We start from the raw sequence: 6000 nt of genomic DNA on the forward strand, positions 1-6000 counted from the left end.
ACCAAGATGAGACTTCATCAGCTCATTTCCCCTCCTGGGGTCCGAGTCCTAGACACTGTGGCCAACAGCTCCAGCTCCCCCTGCTGTACCCCCCCTTCCAGGTGCCTGGGTGGGGGTACAAAACATCGGGGAGCTGCTCCCTTCAAAACTTCTGCAGCACATCAGAAGCTCTAGCAATGGGGAGATGCAAAAGAAGGGGCCACCACACATCTGACTGCCCATGACCCCAGAGATCCAGCGTGGCAACCAGTCCTTGTGCAGCTCCCTTAAGTCTGGAGAGACTCTCTGCCCTCAGGTTAAGTCCCCCTGCGCTTACACCCATCTCCTCACACAAAGGCCACATAACCACCAAGGGACCAGCCAGACCTATGGGACCACTGGACTCAAGCACAGCAAGAGAAGGAGAACAAAGATGAAATAGGATATAGGATGTGGGCCCTGGTAGGCTGCTATTCCAGCTGAATATTGCAAGGAACAAATGCAAAAGCCAAAGTGACAGGAATTGTGGCATCAAGTGCCTTTGAGATGATAACAAAAAAAAGAGTCTAAAAATTGAGTACAAGAGATTCTCAGTCCCAGGGGAATACGAGCCTGTATCTCCTACCAACCAATTTTTCTGTTGCACAGGTCATTTTAGGACAACACTCACCCTCACAATGCCAGTCCCACGGCCTGAGGCTGCTCCGGATTCAGACACCTGACTATTCAGGAACAAGCATTTCTGTTTGTGAATAATTCAGATCCCTTGCTTATTTAGGTTCATTTGGGCTCCGTTTCTCGCTGCTGGAATCTTTTGAGCTCACAGCTGCCTGAGCTGTGGATGCACAGCCCCTCCCCACAGCCCTTCTGTCTCTGCAAGGAACCAGTTCCCCCAGTAACTCCCAGGTACTTGAAGCACATACAGCACTCACAGTGAAAACACAGATTCCACAATGTAACCCTGAAAAGCTCAGGCATTCCTTTTGTTAATCTTGTTGCAAACCAAGATTGCTTTCTGCTCTGAGATGCACATTTGACAGCAGCTATGCATACAAGTAACTCTTCCATGACAGTGGCAAGCACATCCAGACCTGTAGTCTCAGTCTTAAAACAGACAAGGATATCCAGCACTCATGGACACAATCATCCAGCATGCACTCATCAGTCAACATGAACAGTTGCACTTGGACAAGCAAACACAGCAGGTACAAGTCTGCAAGTGCAAGAAATGACAGCAAGTACAAAGAACAACAGCAAAGCTCCAGCAAGTTATATTCTGAATAGTATCAGCATCCTGGATCATTTGATATAAAGCTGCCTGAGCACAGCCTTCTCTCACAAAGTATTATTACCACTATTAAAGGAAAGCCATTGTGGCTTAAGCACAGATTATTTTTGAGTTTCAGGCATGTTAAGAGGAAAACAGACAAACAGCATAGACAAATTACACAGCTGTTTCACAAAGTAGCAATACCCTAAAATGATCTGTTTCAGGCAAGGTGCTGAGTGGCCGTGTTTGCTTGAGGTACCATTACCTGCACCCACATCTCAGTCATTAATGCTGGAGCCCCTGTTCAGCACTGTACACACTGACACCTGCGTGTGCACCCCAACACACAGTCCCCCCTGAGGAACACATCCCTGACTTACCCTTCAGCCAGCCAGCAGCCCCAAACCCTCTGAAAGCTCCTGCAGAAGAGTTGACAGAGTTTCACCTCGTTACCCAGCGAGGGCGTTATATAACCGGCACCGTTTCTGCAGGCAGCGAGGATGCACCCCGCGCACATCCCTCTCCTTCCCATCCCACACGGACACATCTCCTAACAACAGCCGTGCCACAGTGAGCCGGGGGGGCAAGGTGGGCTACGGGGTACTTGTGGAAAGCAAAGGTAACGGTTTCAAAGAAAGTTCAGAAGGTGCCTGACGTTTATTAATAGGCATTGCTACTATGAAAGGAAGCGGTGCAATGGTATAATGTTCCTTAGCCCACTGAAAGCAGCTTGGCCTAGATTTTCCTGTGCTGTTTGATGTGACCATTCATGCAAACAGGAGTAAAACTTTCTCTTTGCTTTTAATTAAGCCACAACTACAAAAAAAAAGAAAAAAAGAAAAAAAGAAAAAAAAAAAGAAAAAGTGACACATACAAAAGACCTTTTCTTGCTGCCATCTGGGTCTTCAGGGCTACTGTCAGACAGAGAATATACAGGAATCAGCCCCATTGATTAAACTATTATTAGCAGCAAACAAACAGATGTGCTCAGCCAAAGACAGGACAAACCCCATGCCCTGTACTTCAGAACTACATACAGAGAAAACCCTATTATTTTACCAAAGGCTTATTTGTTTTTTTAGCAAAGAATTCTCCAGCACAATGTGCAGAAGCAAAGCATACAGCATTTTAATATGCAGTAATTAATATAAAAAATATAACATTATTGCCTCTACTCTCTTCCCACAGACTAAACCGCACCAGCTTTCATAAGACCGGGACCAGGTCCTGTATCAGTAATAATCTTAAACAAAATGTGGCTTGTAGTCATTCAGGACATTCTGGTGTCCATGAATCACTGGCAGACACACTATGCAGCGCACAAATGCATAGGGCTGTAGCTTTAGGACAGACATAAAACTCTTATGTAAGCCATAATCCTCTCACAGACTCCTTATTCAGTGATTTTAAGAACGGTGCTGTAGAAGCCTGCTGGCATCCCAGTGGCTTTTAAACCATTTGAAAACAGGGAGACTCCTGTCCCAGCACAGACCCCTCCCTGACACCGGTGCTACCATCGGTACCCAGACCTACCTTGCAGGGTTTGGGGGCACAGAGCATTGCTGTTCGCTAATATTTTGGTCCTCCGCAGAGCTGCTGCTGTTGCTCTCTGTGCTGAGTGAATCACCAGGATTAATCTCCTGCAGAGTTCACTGAGGCTAACAATAATCAAGTTAAATTTACACTATATGATCAGACTTTAATTAGGTACTGTTATACAAGTCCTATTAATTACAGTGGTAATACCCTTATGAAATGCAGATGAGAGGGTGGGGCTCTGGTCACAGGGGGCTTGGCTTCAGATGAATTCAGGAAAAAGTCCCATCAAAATGCTGTGTGTGTACCCTCAGTTACCTGCTTGCCTCTGTCAGTGCTCAAGATGAAACAAAAAGCTTTAAAAAAAATTATAAGCCTACAAAATGTAATAAATCTAGAAGATTAAAGACCTCCTACATGCTACGCTATCACCTTCTATTTACACCAAGAAGCAAGAATTCCATTTTAAATCCCAATGAGACACAGTCATTATTAGCTTGCTCTGCTCAAAATCCTACACAGAGAAGTCCCAGGTGATAGAAGTCATCTATTTTGCATGGAGGTAAAAGTAGGCAAGCCTTCCTAACATTAAAAAAAGTAAGTTTCTCTTTTCCTCCCCCAGTTTCCTCCTCTGGATGACCTGTTGGATCAGGGCAGATGCAGCTTGTGCACGGCATTTGCTTTGTACTGTCACAGCCTCCCCTGAGACATGGACCCACATATGCCCAGGTGCCTCCTCTCCATGCCCCTGCAGCACTTGCAAGGTGTCAAGAGAAGTCTGTGGGGAGAGGCAGCTGATCTGAACCCCTCTGTGAGCTACATCACCTGGAAACTGGGATGTCTCTACCAACAAGGTGCAGCCAGGGAAACTCTGGATCTCAAGTGCAGGAGCAGACTCCAGGTTTCAGCAGGCAGTAGTAGCTGCATTAGGAGACATTGCACAGCGTGACATTCCAAGCCCCAGAATAGGTCTTTGCTTCTGCTAAATCTTCTCTGAGGTATTCCATAGAAAGAGCAAAGCTTATGCCATGTGGCTTTCATTAGCACTTGCTGCATATGCTGTTAGATGGCTTTAGTGAAACCTGCCAGAGACCATGTGCTCCTGCTGCTACTCACGTGGGAACACCAAACCCTTGCACCCACATGGTCACAGACACAGGTGAAGGTCTCTTCTTCAGTAAGTGAATCAGCAACACAGAGCGAAGCTTGTTAGCCAGAACAGATGCTGTTCTTGAACACAGACACCTGTATGAGCCTCCTGTGCCCAGGCTGCCTCTCTGCAAGTGCTTGCTCAGTGATAGGAGAAGCCCTGGCACTTTGCCATTTCTGCCACTGCAGTTAATTTAATTAAAATCCCAAAAGATGGGAAGCACATTTCCTTCTTCCTGGAGGATTTGTCACCCTCTCTCCATCAGACAGCAGCAAACGAGCACGCCTCAGCACTCCCACTTTGCACAAAACACATGTAAAAGCAGCAGTATGTTACAGTAGGTTGTACTAGACATTAATTACCAAGCCCTGCCAGCTATAATTATCTCGTTAAGTTTTGGCTATAGACACTATATTGGCCCTTTACAAAAAAGTCTGGAGGATACAGCCACACAGGATCCAGGAGGAGAGTCCTGTTCCTGAGTGTACTCTAGGTCCCACCCCACCACTGCAGACAGCCAAACTGTACATGGAGTTATTTTGACCAAATGACAATTTCAAAACAGCCTGCATGGCCCTGTGTGCGTATTCAAATTCCCCTCTCTCGATGGACAGGTCTTCTGGGGATACGCAGAAGAGAGGGAGATGATGGTTTCTTGAAAGTTCCTTGCTCTGAAGGCAGACTGAGATGGGCTTCTGGCCCATAAATTTCTCTCACAGTCCAAATTTGTATCCTTCAGAAGACCCTTAGTCTCTCCCAGACCTGGGAGTTTAGCCAAGACTATGAAAGGACCTCTGCTTTTCTGGAAGGACAGGGCTGGCAGAACACCTCAGAACCCTTGCTGGGATTTTTGCTTGATTTAGGCACAAAGGACTCACTACTCCCCCTCATTCCTTGTGCATTCCTGGCTACAAAGTATAGCTGGGACCAGGACATCGCCCAAAAGGGATACCTTGAGGACCTCCGCATCCTCATCTCAGCATAGCAGTGCTCTGACGAGACAGGCACCAAGCTTTGGCCAAAGCCTTCAGCCCTTTTTCTGCAGTTGTGACACTTTTTGGTCCCTCACTGCAGAGAACAGCACTTGTGACACACTAATGGGAGCACAGCAGTGCTCCTGCAGCAAGGCTTTGATTTAGGAAGCAGAGCTGCTCAGCCCACTCTGCTCTTGATGATGTAGTGACCTGGTTTTGTCAAGACTGTTTTTCTCCTTTCATCTTTGATGTCATTTTGGAAGGCAAGTCATGAGAATTTCATGGAGGCATTGACTCAAAAGTTGGACTAAAACAAAGCCAATCACAATACCATTATAAATGAATGAGGTGCAATTTCCCCTTAGAGGATTATTACACTATTTAGGGTTCTAGCACATTTATTTCCACAGTTTAGTAATCACTTTCATGCTTCTCATCAGAATATAATCCATTTATATTTTAATGTAACAAGTTACAAGGATTATCAGCTCATAATAAATATACTCATCCCCTAAAGCATTTAAACAGCCCCTATACTTTGTAAGGAAGATCTTGCTTAATGAGCAGACACCTACAAATGAAAATCGAAAACTAATACTGTGTTATATGGAAACCATCAAACTGCAAAATACATGCTGCTTAAATTACTTTTCTGTGAAATTAAATATTTTTCAGCACACAGATTTTTACTTTGAAATTACTTTTATCATGAGAAGCCTTTGGAAGTCTCTGAGACTGCCTTTTGCATTGGCAATTTGTTTACCTTGCAGTCTTAAATTTGGAATACTACATTCAGCTCATGCACAGGACTATGCCAAACCAACACATCGTTTATGAAAATCAAATTAAGGAAAGCTGTCAATACCAGCCAAGGGAAATCCACCCAAAAGAAAACCCCGCCTGACTTGCACTTGGGTCAGTCCTGGTGCTAGTGTCCATGAAACCGTGTCCACTGAAGCCAACTGAAATCCACTCTTGTCAGAGAAATGTAAAAATCTCTCTTGGCCTACTGGCCTGCAGTGAATCACAGTACTTTTCTCTTGCAGCTGTCTGGAGATAGGATGGGAGAAAGTAAATATTACCTGTCAAAC

At 45.2% G+C, this 6000-nt stretch overlaps 1 protein-coding gene across 2 annotated transcripts in view; it reads right to left on the reverse strand.

The window, feature by feature from the left end:
* The window catches only part of PASD1 (PAS domain containing repressor 1), a 102317-nt gene extending 99320 nt beyond the window's left edge, over positions 1–2997 (reverse strand). Inside the window, exon 1 of one of the 2 annotated variants that reach the window (XM_048318882.1) lies at positions 2783–2997. The gene's annotated coding sequence lies outside the window, so the exon portion shown is untranslated. Of the gene's footprint in view, positions 1–1629; positions 1723–2782 lie in introns of those variants that run through there. The other variant, XM_048318881.1, reaches the window with a different exon arrangement.
* Between the last annotated feature and the right edge of the window lie 3003 nt (positions 2998–6000).

This window comes from Corvus hawaiiensis, chromosome 14, assembly GCF_020740725.1.
Source record: "Corvus hawaiiensis isolate bCorHaw1 chromosome 14, bCorHaw1.pri.cur, whole genome shotgun sequence".
NCBI lineage: Eukaryota > Metazoa > Chordata > Aves > Passeriformes > Corvidae > Corvus > Corvus hawaiiensis.